Source organism: Pseudorasbora parva, chromosome 6 (assembly GCF_024679245.1).
Source record: "Pseudorasbora parva isolate DD20220531a chromosome 6, ASM2467924v1, whole genome shotgun sequence".
In the NCBI taxonomy this organism is placed as follows: Eukaryota; Metazoa; Chordata; class Actinopteri; order Cypriniformes; family Gobionidae; genus Pseudorasbora; species Pseudorasbora parva.
In genome coordinates this window covers 48,630,125-48,643,397 of record NC_090177.1, presented here as the reverse complement: position 1 = coordinate 48,643,397, position 13,273 = coordinate 48,630,125, and the positions used below count along the sequence as shown (strand labels likewise).

Below are 13,273 nucleotides of genomic sequence, written 5' to 3'. Positions count from 1 at the left end.
TTCGACTCATCAGCTCGTTGGTAAAGACTCTCAAATAAGAGGGACATCAAAAAACGTGCTGTGACGGTGATGAGTCAGCCGGCCGGCAACCGACGCTTTTGTTCTTCTTTTTTCCCTATGCTCATATGACCGCAGCTTGCTGCTTTCTCTGTGGCACGGTCATCGTTGCGTCACCTCATCGTCATTCTGTATGCGCTTCCTGCGTATTTCTGTATTCTCTGACAAAATTCCAGTGGTGTTGTTGGTTCTTCTATTAGTCACAACAATTCGCAGTCCCCAAAAAGGGGAAGCACACCGTTCCTGGAGGCACTGCAATACCAGGTCGATGCGTGGAGTGGACGGAGCAAGCCCCGGTTCCGGCTCCATGTGCCAAAAATCAATTTAATATGCAGTCCCCGGATAGGGGACGTATCAGATATTAAACTGATAAGAACAGATACTACACTTGATCTTAGCCAAAAGGCCGAGAAGCGATGACACAATGACGCAGCGGCAGGGGAGCCGGCAAAGGCGACGCCCATCTGGGAAGCGGTGAGGGGGGGAGGGTTGGCAAAGGCCTTACGTCGTAGAGACCTGAAACTTTGAGGGATGGTACTAGCCACTCGCTCTACAACATCACCAAGGCTGGCCCCCCGATGGGCCCGGCACGAAATGGCTCGTAGCTCCCAAACCGCACGCCGCAGAACCAAGTGTCTTATATCATCGGAATCCTTGGCTCGAGCCGAGCGAGACGCATGCCTCGGATTCGAAGGTTGCGCTGGCGAAATTTTCGGGTATTTGGGATTTTGTGAAAAACCTACTTTTGCACACTAGTCCTAGGTCTTTTGCCCGATCTGGCCCAAACCAGTGCAGAAAGATTCTCTGGAGTCTGACTGTCCGTCCAGATCGGAAAAAAAGTGGGAATTTCGATTCAGCTTGGCGGCGGCAGGCCGAAACCTACGGGCTGGGCGAGGCGGGGTCTGCTAGAACGGCTATAGCTCTTGGACGGAACGAGACAATTTCACCCAAGCCGGTACACCCGTGCACGGGCTCAGTCTGGGGTCAGGCGAGAAAGGACGCGGTGAATGGCCACCTAGTGGCGCTTTAAAATGAAAAAGCAACAACATGAGAGCGGCTATAGGCGAACGTATGTCGCGTGCTTTTTCACAGCACGCGCACGAGACAGTCGTACCATACGACAGAAAACCTCCATCCGAACCACTTTGCCTTTGGGACCACTGCTGTCAATCAACTCGTCCGTTGAATATCAAAGTTTGTGGGAAAAACCACATTCGGCAAACCGGTCGCAGGTTTCGACAACCTCGATGAAAACAAACGCAGTTCAGTTCTCTGAACTCTCCGGGTCACTGGCTGACACAGCAGAAAGAGACAGAAACATAACAAAACTGGTGCAACTTCACCCTTTGGGGCAGTGGGCGGCGCCACAAGTGTCAAGAACCGCGCGCTTTTTCCCTCCACGCTATCTGCTTTTAACCAGTGTGTACAGGGGAGAGCGCGAACGCAGTCCCCCACTACCATAAATTATGCAGTCGAGATTCCCACATTTGGGGAATTCGCAGGGGTCAGCACAACCGGAGTGCAATGGCCGAGCCTCGCCCTGGGTGAACCACCTTCCTGATCATGGTGTCTCCCCTGCCAGGTAAGTATGAGTTGCCTGGCCTCCAGGCAGAGGCGCCCTATCCCCCTTCGCCATCCTCAAACACGGTGGCCTTCCCCTCCCCCAAGAAAAGGAAGGACGGGGCACCTTCCATTGCTTGACTGCTGCGTGCGTGCGTGACCTTGATTTGAATCAGGTGTCCCTAATCCATCCAACACAAACCCCTGATTCGACTCATCAGCTCGTTGGTAAAGACTCTCAAATAAGAGGGACATCAAAAAACGTGCTGTGACGGTGATGAGTCAGCCGGCCGGCAACCGACGCTTTTGTTCTTCTTTTTTCCCTATGCTCATATGACCGCAGCTTGCTGCTTTCTCTGTGGCACGGTCATCGTTGCGTCACCTCATCGTCATTCTGTATGCGCTTCCTGCGTATTTCTGTATTCTCTGACAAAATTCCAGTGGTGTTGTTGGTTCTTCTATTAGTCACAACAATTCGCAGTCCCCAAAAAGGGGAAGCACACCGTTCCTGGAGGCACTGCAATACCAGGTCGATGCGTGGAGTGGACGGAGCAAGCCCCGGTTCCGGCTCCATGTGCCAAAAATCAATTTAATATGCAGTCCCCGGATAGGGGACGTATCAGATATTAAACTGATAAGAACAGATACTACACTTGATCTTAGCCAAAAGGCCGAGAAGCGATGACACAATGACGCAGCGGCAGGGGAGCCGGCAAAGGCGACGCCCATCTGGGAAGCGGTGAGGGGGGGAGGGTTGGCAAAGGCCTTACGTCGTAGAGACCTGAAACTTTGAGGGATGGTACTAGCCACTCGCTCTACAACATCACCAAGGCTGGCCCCCCGATGGGCCCGGCACGAAATGGCTCGTAGCTCCCAAACCGCACGCCGCAGAACCAAGTGTCTTATATCATCGGAATCCTTGGCTCGAGCCGAGCGAGACGCATGCCTCGGATTCGAAGGTTGCGCTGGCGAAATTTTCGGGTATTTGGGATTTTGTGAAAAACCTACTTTTGCACACTAGTCCTAGGTCTTTTGCCCGATCTGGCCCAAACCAGTGCAGAAAGATTCTCTGGAGTCTGACTGTCCGTCCAGATCGGAAAAAAAGTGGGAATTTCGATTCAGCTTGGCGGCGGCAGGCCGAAACCTACGGGCTGGGCGAGGCGGGGTCTGCTAGAACGGCTATAGCTCTTGGACGGAACGAGACAATTTCACCCAAGCCGGTACACCCGTGCACGGGCTCAGTCTGGGGTCAGGCGAGAAAGGACGCGGTGAATGGCCACCTAGTGGCGCTTTAAAATGAAAAAGCAACAACATGAGAGCGGCTATAGGCGAACGTATGTCGCGTGCTTTTTCACAGCACGCGCACGAGACAGTCGTACCATACGACAGAAAACCTCCATCCGAACAACTTTGCCTTTGGGACCACTGCTGTCAATCAACTCGTCCGTTGAATATCAAAGTTTGTGGGAAAAACCACATTCGGCAAACCGGTCGCAGGTTTCGACAACCTCGATGAAAACAAACGCAGTTCAGTTCTCTGAACTCTCCGGGTCACTGGCTGACACAGCAGAAAGAGACAGAAACATAACAAAACTGGTGCAACTTCACCCTTTGGGGCAGTGGGCAGCGCCACAACCGTCAAGAACCGCACGCTTTTTCCCTCCACGCTATCTGCTTTTAACCAGTGTGTACAGGGGAGAGCGCGAACGCAGTCCCCCACTACCATAAATTATGCAGTCGAGATTCCCACATTTGGGGAATTCGCAGGGGTCAGCACAACCGGAGTGCAATGGCCGAGCCTCGCCCTGGGTGAACCACCTTCCTGATCATGGTGTTTCCCCTGCCAGGTAAGTATGAGTTGCCTGGCCTCCAGGCAGAGGCGCCCTATCCCCCTTCGCCATCCTCAAACACGGTGACCTTCCCCTCCCCCAAGAAAAGGAAGGACGGGGCACCTTCCATTGCTTGACTGCTGCGTGCGTGCGTGACCTTGATTTGAATCAGGTGTCCCTAATCCATCCAACACAAACCCCTGATTCGACTCATCAGCTCGTTGGTAAAGACTCTCAAATAAGAGGGACATCAAAAAACGTGCTGTGACGGTGATGAGTCAGCCGGCCGGCAACCGACGCTTTTGTTCTTCTTTTTTCCCTATGCTCATATGACCGCAGCTTGCTGCTTTCTCTGTGGCACGGTCATCGTTGCGTCACCTCATCGTCATTCTGTATGCGCTTCCTGCGTATTTCTGTATTCTCTGACAAAATTCCAGTGGTGTTGTTGGTTCTTCTATTAGTCACAACAATTCGCAGTCCCCAAAAAGGGGAAGCACACCGTTCCTGGAGGCACTGCAATACCAGGTCGATGCGTGGAGTGGACGGAGCAAGCCCCGGTTCCGGCTCCATGTGCCAAAAATCAATTTAATATGCAGTCCCCGGATAGGGGACGTATCAGATATTAAACTGATAAGAACAGATACTACACTTGATCTTAGCCAAAAGGCCGAGAAGCGATGACACAATGACGCAGCGGCAGGGGAGCCGGCAAAGGCGACGCCCATCTGGGAAGCGGTGAGGGGGGGAGGGTTGGCAAAGGCCTTACGTCGTAGAGACCTGAAACTTTGAGGGATGGTACTAGCCACTCGCTCTACAACATCACCAAGGCTGGCCCCCCGATGGGCCCGGCACGAAATGGCTCGTAGCTCCCAAACCGCACGCCGCAGAACCAAGTGTCTTATATCATCGGAATCCTTGGCTCGAGCCGAGCGAGACGCATGCCTCGGATTCGAAGGTTGCGCTGGCGAAATTTTCGGGTATTTGGGATTTTGTGAAAAACCTACTTTTGCACACTAGTCCTAGGTCTTTTGCCCGATCTGGCCCAAACCAGTGCAGAAAGATTCTCTGGAGTCTGACTGTCCGTCCAGATCGGAAAAAAAGTGGGAATTTCGATTCAGCTTGGCGGCGGCAGGCCGAAACCTACGGGCTGGGCGAGGCGGGGTCTGCTAGAACGGCTATAGCTCTTGGACGGAACGAGACAATTTCACCCAAGCCGGTACACCCGTGCACGGGCTCAGTCTGGGGTCAGGCGAGAAAGGACGCGGTGAATGGCCACCTAGTGGCGCTTTAAAATGAAAAAGCAACAACATGAGAGCGGCTATAGGCGAACGTATGTCGCGTGCTTTTTCACAGCACGCGCACGAGACAGTCGTACCATACGACAGAAAACCTCCATCCGAACCACTTTGCCTTTGGGACCACTGCTGTCAATCAACTCGTCCGTTGAATATCAAAGTTTGTGGGAAAAACCACATTCGGCAAACCGGTCGCAGGTTTCGACAACCTCGATGAAAACAAACGCAGTTCAGTTCTCTGAACTCTCCGGGTCACTGGCTGACACAGCAGAAAGAGACAGAAACATAACAAAACTGGTGCAACTTCACCCTTTGGGGCAGTGGGCGGCGCCACAAGTGTCAAGAACCGCGCGCTTTTTCCCTCCACGCTATCTGCTTTTAACCAGTGTGTACAGGGGAGAGCGCGAACGCAGTCCCCCACTACCATAAATTATGCAGTCGAGATTCCCACATTTGGGGAATTCGCAGGGGTCAGCACAACCGGAGTGCAATGGCCGAGCCTCGCCCTGGGTGAACCACCTTCCTGATCATGGTGTCTCCCCTGCCAGGTAAGTATGAGTTGCCTGGCCTCCAGGCAGAGGCGCCCTATCCCCCTTCGCCATCCTCAAACACGGTGGCCTTCCCCTCCCCCAAGAAAAGGAAGGACGGGGCACCTTCCATTGCTTGACTGCTGCGTGCGTGCGTGACCTTGATTTGAATCAGGTGTCCCTAATCCATCCAACACAAACCCCTGATTCGACTCATCAGCTCGTTGGTAAAGACTCTCAAATAAGAGGGACATCAAAAAACGTGCTGTGACGGTGATGAGTCAGCCGGCCGGCAACCGACGCTTTTGTTCTTCTTTTTTCCCTATGCTCATATGACCGCAGCTTGCTGCTTTCTCTGTGGCACGGTCATCGTTGCGTCACCTCATCGTCATTCTGTATGCGCTTCCTGCGTATTTCTGTATTCTCTGACAAAATTCCAGTGGTGTTGTTGGTTCTTCTATTAGTCACAACAATTCGCAGTCCCCAAAAAGGGGAAGCACACCGTTCCTGGAGGCACTGCAATACCAGGTCGATGCGTGGAGTGGACGGAGCAAGCCCCGGTTCCGGCTCCATGTGCCAAAAATCAATTTAATATGCAGTCCCCGGATAGGGGACGTATCAGATATTAAACTGATAAGAACAGATACTACACTTGATCTTAGCCAAAAGGCCGAGAAGCGATGACACAATGACGCAGCGGCAGGGGAGCCGGCAAAGGCGACGCCCATCTGGGAAGCGGTGAGGGGGGGAGGGTTGGCAAAGGCCTTACGTCGTAGAGACCTGAAACTTTGAGGGATGGTACTAGCCACTCGCTCTACAACATCACCAAGGCTGGCCCCCCGATGGGCCCGGCACGAAATGGCTCGTAGCTCCCAAACCGCACGCCGCAGAACCAAGTGTCTTATATCATCGGAATCCTTGGCTCGAGCCGAGCGAGACGCATGCCTCGGATTCGAAGGTTGCGCTGGCGAAATTTTCGGGTATTTGGGATTTTGTGAAAAACCTACTTTTGCACACTAGTCCTAGGTCTTTTGCCCGATCTGGCCCAAACCAGTGCAGAAAGATTCTCTGGAGTCTGACTGTCCGTCCAGATCGGAAAAAAAGTGGGAATTTCGATTCAGCTTGGCGGCGGCAGGCCGAAACCTACGGGCTGGGCGAGGCGGGGTCTGCTAGAACGGCTATAGCTCTTGGACGGAACGAGACAATTTCACCCAAGCCGGTACACCCGTGCACGGGCTCAGTCTGGGGTCAGGCGAGAAAGGACGCGGTGAATGGCCACCTAGTGGCGCTTTAAAATGAAAAAGCAACAACATGAGAGCGGCTATAGGCGAACGTATGTCGCGTGCTTTTTCACAGCACGCGCACGAGACAGTCGTACCATACGACAGAAAACCTCCATCCGAACAACTTTGCCTTTGGGACCACTGCTGTCAATCAACTCGTCCGTTGAATATCAAAGTTTGTGGGAAAAACCACATTCGGCAAACCGGTCGCAGGTTTCGACAACCTCGATGAAAACAAACGCAGTTCAGTTCTCTGAACTCTCCGGGTCACTGGCTGACACAGCAGAAAGAGACAGAAACATAACAAAACTGGTGCAACTTCACCCTTTGGGGCAGTGGGCAGCGCCACAACCGTCAAGAACCGCACGCTTTTTCCCTCCACGCTATCTGCTTTTAACCAGTGTGTACAGGGGAGAGCGCGAACGCAGTCCCCCACTACCATAAATTATGCAGTCGAGATTCCCACATTTGGGGAATTCGCAGGGGTCAGCACAACCGGAGTGCAATGGCCGAGCCTCGCCCTGGGTGAACCACCTTCCTGATCATGGTGTTTCCCCTGCCAGGTAAGTATGAGTTGCCTGGCCTCCAGGCAGAGGCGCCCTATCCCCCTTCGCCATCCTCAAACACGGTGACCTTCCCCTCCCCCAAGAAAAGGAAGGACGGGGCACCTTCCATTGCTTGACTGCTGCGTGCGTGCGTGACCTTGATTTGAATCAGGTGTCCCTAATCCATCCAACACAAACCCCTGATTCGACTCATCAGCTCGTTGGTAAAGACTCTCAAATAAGAGGGACATCAAAAAACGTGCTGTGACGGTGATGAGTCAGCCGGCCGGCAACCGACGCTTTTGTTCTTCTTTTTTCCCTATGCTCATATGACCGCAGCTTGCTGCTTTCTCTGTGGCACGGTCATCGTTGCGTCACCTCATCGTCATTCTGTATGCGCTTCCTGCGTATTTCTGTATTCTCTGACAAAAAAAATTCCAGTGGTGTTGTTGGTTCTTCTATTAGTCACAACAATTCGCAGTCCCCAAAAAGGGGAAGCACACCGTTCCTGGAGGCACTGCAATACCAGGTCGATGCGTGGAGTGGACGGAGCAAGCCCCGGTTCCGGCTCCATGTGCCAAAAATCAATTTAATATGCAGTCCCCGGATAGGGGACGTATCAGATATTAAACTGATAAGAACAGATACTACACTTGATCTTAGCCAAAAGGCCGAGAAGCGATGACACAATGACGCAGCGGCAGGGGAGCCGGCAAAGGCGACGCCCATCTGGGAAGCGGTGAGGGGGGGAGGGTTGGCAAAGGCCTTACGTCGTAGAGACCTGAAACTTTGAGGGATGGTACTAGCCACTCGCTCTACAACATCACCAAGGCTGGCCCCCCGATGGGCCCGGCACGAAATGGCTCGTAGCTCCCAAACCGCACGCCGCAGAACCAAGTGTCTTATATCATCGGAATCCTTGGCTCGAGCCGAGCGAGACGCATGCCTCGGATTCGAAGGTTGCGCTGGCGAAATTTTCGGGTATTTGGGATTTTGTGAAAAACCTACTTTTGCACACTAGTCCTAGGTCTTTTGCCCGATCTGGCCCAAACCAGTGCAGAAAGATTCTCTGGAGTCTGACTGTCCGTCCAGATCGGAAAAAAAGTGGGAATTTCGATTCAGCTTGGCGGCGGCAGGCCGAAACCTACGGGCTGGGCGAGGCGGGGTCTGCTAGAACGGCTATAGCTCTTGGACGGAACGAGACAATTTCACCCAAGCCGGTACACCCGTGCACGGGCTCAGTCTGGGGTCAGGCGAGAAAGGACGCGGTGAATGGCCACCTAGTGGCGCTTTAAAATGAAAAAGCAACAACATGAGAGCGGCTATAGGCGAACGTATGTCGCGTGCTTTTTCACAGCACGCGCACGAGACAGTCGTACCATACGACAGAAAACCTCCATCCGAACAACTTTGCCTTTGGGACCACTGCTGTCAATCAACTCGTCCGTTGAATATCAAAGTTTGTGGGAAAAACCACATTCGGCAAACCGGTCGCAGGTTTCGACAACCTCGATGAAAACAAACGCAGTTCAGTTCTCTGAACTCTCCGGGTCACTGGCTGACACAGCAGAAAGAGACAGAAACATAACAAAACTGGTGCAACTTCACCCTTTGGGGCAGTGGGCGGCGCCACAAGCGTCAAGAACCGCACGCTTTTTCCCTCCACGCTATCTGCTTTTAACCAGTGTGTACAGGGGAGAGCGCGAACGCAGTCCCCCACTACCATAAATTATGCAGTCGAGATTCCCACATTTGGGGAATTCGCAGGGGTCAGCACAACCGGAGTGCAATGGCCGAGCCTCGCCCTGGGTGAACCACCTTCCTGATCATGGTGTCTCCCCTGCCAGGTAAGTATGAGTTGCCTGGCCTCCAGGCAGAGGCGCCCTATCCCCCTTCGCCATCCTCAAACACGGTGACCTTCCCCTCCCCCAAGAAAAGGAAGGACGGGGCACCTTCCATTGCTTGACTGCTGCGTGCGTGCGTGACCTTGATTTGAATCAGGTGTCCCTAATCCATCCAACACAAACCCCTGATTCGACTCATCAGCTCGTTGGTAAAGACTCTCAAATAAGAGGGACATCAAAAAACGTGCTGTGACGGTGATGAGTCAGCCGGCCGGCAACCGACGCTTTTGTTCTTCTTTTTTCCCTATGCTCATATGACCGCAGCTTGCTGCTTTCTCTGTGGCACGGTCATCGTTGCGTCACCTCATCGTCATTCTGTATGCGCTTCCTGCGTATTTCTGTATTCTCTGACAAAAAAAATTCCAGTGGTGTTGTTGGTTCTTCTATTAGTCACAACAATTCGCAGTCCCCAAAAAGGGGAAGCACACCGTTCCTGGAGGCACTGCAATACCAGGTCGATGCGTGGAGTGGACGGAGCAAGCCCCGGTTCCGGCTCCATGTGCCAAAAATCAATTTAATATGCAGTCCCCGGATAGGGGACGTATCAGATATTAAACTGATAAGAACAGATTTTTCTTTCGAAAAGTTTTATTGTTACATTTTTTCATATTGATTTCAATTCATTTTCATATTTATGCCACACATTTCTTTTTTTCTTTTTAAAAAAAATAAAAATACATAGTTACACCGATTAAAACACAAGACAATATTTTGTTAAAATCAGTTGATGTGTTGTGTAAAAGTCCATGTATGTCAGTGTGGTGTTAAAAGAGGGATAAAATGAATGAAAACAATAAATATATTCATGATAAAACAGACTAAAACGTGACAATTAAAACTTCATCTCTTGTAAAGGATCGAGGGTGAGCCCCTAAAAAACATGTCCATTCACTCCAGTTCTCCAGAACAGGCTCAAGACTCCTCGCTTCCAGAGCCCAGCGGAGATCCCCTCTCCTCCGGCCCGCTGGCCCGCTGTTCCCGTAGCCAGAGTGGTGAGGGTGCATCTACGGGCGGCCAAGGTCGGTGGTGGCCGGGACCTTCTCGTGTGGCCTCGGCCCCCCCATCCGAATAACGACGTGCGGCCCACCCTGCAGCGCTGATCTTATCCTCTGCTCGCTCGCGTGGAGGGGGACCGTCACGCGTTTCCCCACCAGCAGGTTTCTGGTGACCCAGATGGCATCCTTTATCAGGTTAAGGGTGAGCCAGAGCGATGCAAATTCTTGTGTTGTTAGGGCTTTTAGGCCCTGACCCACCCCTAGGATGGCGAGCTTGTAATCCACCTGGGCCCCACCCGCTGGCAGGCACGGGAAAAACAGGGGGCCGGCCCTGGCCCACAGGTCCCGCGCAGCACCGCACTCCCAGAGCAGATGGTAGACGGTCTCCGGGGATTTACACCCGGACCGTGGGCAGGTGGGATTTTTGGCCATGCCTCTGGAGTGCATAACCGCCCTGACCGGGAGGATCTCATGAGCCACCATCCACGCCAAGTCCTTAAGCCTGTTCTGGAGAGCTGGGTGGGCAACGTTCCTCCAAACTTCTTTGGCCTCACTTGGCGTGAGGCCTGGAACTGGGCTCACCTTTTCTCGATCCTGCACAAGAGAGATAAGAGACTTATGGTTAGTTAAAATCGTCACATCTTCTGTTTCTAAAAAGTGTTTCTTTAAAAATGTCTTGATAAAACAGTAATGTTTCGGGAGATTAAAAGACACTGGGGTTTTTAAATCAACTGCTAAAATCTTTAAAGTTCTTAAATAGGACCCCATCCAGAATCGAGCCATGGCTGCTGTCTTGTTTTCTCTGGATGGGGTCAAAGCATATTTGATGTGCAGTGCGGTAAAACGGCTGGTTAAAAACAGGTGGGGGTCTGGGAGGCCCTTCCCACCATTCTCTTTTCTCTTCTTTACCACCTCTCTTTTAAGTCTCTCCCATTTGGACCCCCAGAAGAAATAAAAGACCGCCCTCTCCACACCTAAAATAAAAGATCTGGGGGGAATAAAAACAGAACACAACAATAAGAACAAAGGTAAGATCACTGCTTTATATATTAAAACCTTGCCTTCAAGTGTCAAAGTCCTCAGTCCCCAAAACCCCAATCTTTTCCTGACTTTCCCTAATGCGTCAGCCCAATTGTTCTGTCCACCTCCCTCTTTGTCAAATTTAATACCTAAAACCTTAATATCAGTTTGTTTAAAATTTACGTCCAGTCTTCCTATGTCTACGTCCCCCCACGGCCCGAAGAGCTGGGCCTCGGACTTATTCCTGTTTAGTCTGGCGCCCGAGGCCCGACCGTACCAGTCAGTCAAGTCCATTGCTCTTCGTACAGATAAAACGTCAGTAGCTAAAAGGGTTACGTCGTCCATATATAAAACACAGGTCGCTGTCAGTCCTCCAGTCCCAGGTATGTCCAGTCCATTGATCCATTTATCCCTTCTCAAGAGTTGTGCCAATGGCTCAATACAGGCCACATACAAGAGTGGGGATAACGGACACCCTTGACGAACGCCACTGCGAACATTTATCGCTTTTGTCAAGTTCCCATTTACCATAATTCTGCTGGATATATCTCTGTATAGCAGTCCCACCCATGCTAAAAACCTCCCAGGGAACCCCATTTTTTGCAATACCTTAAAAAGGTATTGGTGCGAGACCCGATCAAAGGCTTTTTCAAAATCTAGATTTAGGACTACTAGCCGAATATTTCTGTCTCTCGCAAAACAGATAGCATCTCTAATCAATATCAGGCTGTCCGTGATCTTTCTCCCGGGCACCGCACAAGCTTGATCCGGGTGGATCACGTCCTCTAAAACTTGCGACATCCGTCCAGATAATAATTTACTAAAAAGTTTGCAATCAAAATTTAAAAGAGTGATCGGTCGCCAATTTTTTAAGTCTGTCTTGTCGTCTTTTTTATGTAAAAGTGTCACTATCCCTGTTCTAAAACTGTCCGGGAGTCTGTCGTGTCTATCAAATTCTTTAAAAACCGTCAACAGTTCGTGCACTAAAATGTCCCAAAATTTGTCATAAAATTCTACGGGAAGTCCATCCATTCCTGGGGACTTCCCCTTCTTAAAACTCTTTAAAACTTTCGTCATTTCTAGGACATTAAAATCTATAGTTAAAAAGTCAGCATTTTCATTTATCTTATTTTCCAGGGTACTTAAAACTTCATCCATGATTGCAGGTTGCACTTTCTTTTCCTCATATAGGCTCCCATAAAAATTTTCCACCACTCTTCCAATTTCTTTTGTGTTTTTAACCTCCCCTCCTTTTGTTTTTAATTTTGTCATGGTTCCTCCCTTTGCTATAACTTTTTTAAAAAAGTAACGTGTACACTTTTCCCCTTCTTCCAGTTCTCTCTCTTTACTTCTTAAAATCACTCCCTTATTCCTTTCCTTTTCTAAAACAGACATTTCATTTTTGACCGCTTTTATTTCTTCACTAAAATCGATTCCACTATTTAAAAGATTAAAATATCTCTGTAGTCTCTTTTGCAGCCCCACTATGCGTCTTGTTTCTTTTTCTTTCTTTTTTTTCCCCTTCTGTCTAAAAAAAAGTCTTGTCCTACCCTTCACCATTTCCCACCACTGTGCTCGTGAGTCAAAAAAGTCTTGTAAAGTCTGCCATTGGCTGAACTGCTCCCTGTATTCTTTGACAATGGTCTCATCTTGCAACAGGGAGCAGTTCAGCTTCCATATTCCCCTCCCTACCGTCAAGTCTGTGGGAAGTGAAAGGGTGCACGAAAGCATAGCGTGATCTGAAAAGTGCAAGGGAGTCAATGTAGCATCCATTGGTGGACAATTGCGAGTAAAAACAAAATCAATACGAGAGGCTCTAGCACCATCACCACTGACCCAGGTGAAGCCCTCCTCTCTTGGATGCATCTCCTTAAAACAGTCAGTTAGTTTAAAATCATTAACTATTTTTTTTAATAAAACCGAAGTTTTATCTACTTTAAAATCATCCCCTACCCTTTTCCTATCTTTCTGATTTAAAACACAATTAAAATCCCCAGCTACTATTAGGGGGTCCCTCCCTAGCATGTGAGGCTGCAAATCTTCTAAAAGCTCATACCTCTCATTTTTTTCAGTAAAACCATACACATTTAAAACCTTGAAATCCCTATCTAAAAAGGTCAGATTTGTTAAAATTGCCCGCCCATCCCTCACCACGGTGCAGCCCTTCACCAGAATATTAGGATTTTTGATTAAAATAGCAACACCATCATTTTTGTTAAAATTGGACCCACTCCATATGGAACGTCCTGGGGTCCAAA

The 13,273-nt window shown here is 50.3% G+C and overlaps 10 non-coding genes and 1 pseudogene across 10 annotated transcripts; all 11 read right to left on the bottom strand.

The window, feature by feature from the left end:
• Nucleotides 1–284: 284 nt before the first annotated feature.
• LOC137080015 (U2 spliceosomal RNA) lies at nucleotides 285–475 on the bottom strand. Its single transcript, XR_010905937.1, has one exon. It is a non-coding gene; the product is annotated as a U2 spliceosomal RNA (small nuclear RNA).
• Nucleotides 476–1,483: 1,008 nt separating this feature from the next.
• LOC137079610 (U1 spliceosomal RNA) lies at nucleotides 1,484–1,647 on the bottom strand. Its single transcript, XR_010905559.1, has one exon. It is a non-coding gene; the product is annotated as a U1 spliceosomal RNA (small nuclear RNA).
• Nucleotides 1,648–2,109: 462 nt separating this feature from the next.
• Nucleotides 2,110–2,300, bottom strand: LOC137080014 (U2 spliceosomal RNA). Its single transcript, XR_010905936.1, has one exon. It is a non-coding gene; the product is annotated as a U2 spliceosomal RNA (small nuclear RNA).
• Nucleotides 2,301–3,308: 1,008 nt separating this feature from the next.
• On the bottom strand, nucleotides 3,309–3,472 carry LOC137079729 (U1 spliceosomal RNA). The gene has a single exon (XR_010905672.1). It is a non-coding gene; the product is annotated as a U1 spliceosomal RNA (small nuclear RNA).
• A 462-nt stretch (nucleotides 3,473–3,934) lies between these two features.
• LOC137080013 (U2 spliceosomal RNA) lies at nucleotides 3,935–4,125 on the bottom strand. Its single transcript, XR_010905935.1, has one exon. It is a non-coding gene; the product is annotated as a U2 spliceosomal RNA (small nuclear RNA).
• Nucleotides 4,126–5,133: 1,008 nt separating this feature from the next.
• Nucleotides 5,134–5,297, bottom strand: LOC137079607 (U1 spliceosomal RNA). The gene has a single exon (XR_010905557.1). It is a non-coding gene; the product is annotated as a U1 spliceosomal RNA (small nuclear RNA).
• Nucleotides 5,298–5,759: 462 nt separating this feature from the next.
• On the bottom strand, nucleotides 5,760–5,950 carry LOC137080011 (U2 spliceosomal RNA). The gene has a single exon (XR_010905934.1). It is a non-coding gene; the product is annotated as a U2 spliceosomal RNA (small nuclear RNA).
• Nucleotides 5,951–6,958: 1,008 nt separating this feature from the next.
• On the bottom strand, nucleotides 6,959–7,122 carry LOC137079728 (U1 spliceosomal RNA). The gene has a single exon (XR_010905671.1). It is a non-coding gene; the product is annotated as a U1 spliceosomal RNA (small nuclear RNA).
• Nucleotides 7,123–7,588: 466 nt separating this feature from the next.
• LOC137080009 (U2 spliceosomal RNA) lies at nucleotides 7,589–7,779 on the bottom strand. The gene has a single exon (XR_010905932.1). It is a non-coding gene; the product is annotated as a U2 spliceosomal RNA (small nuclear RNA).
• Nucleotides 7,780–8,787: 1,008 nt separating this feature from the next.
• Nucleotides 8,788–8,951, bottom strand: LOC137079606 (U1 spliceosomal RNA). Its single transcript, XR_010905556.1, has one exon. It is a non-coding gene; the product is annotated as a U1 spliceosomal RNA (small nuclear RNA).
• Nucleotides 8,952–9,417: 466 nt separating this feature from the next.
• LOC137080095 (U2 spliceosomal RNA) lies at nucleotides 9,418–9,590 on the bottom strand (annotated as a pseudogene).
• Between the last annotated feature and the right edge of the window lie 3,683 nt (nucleotides 9,591–13,273).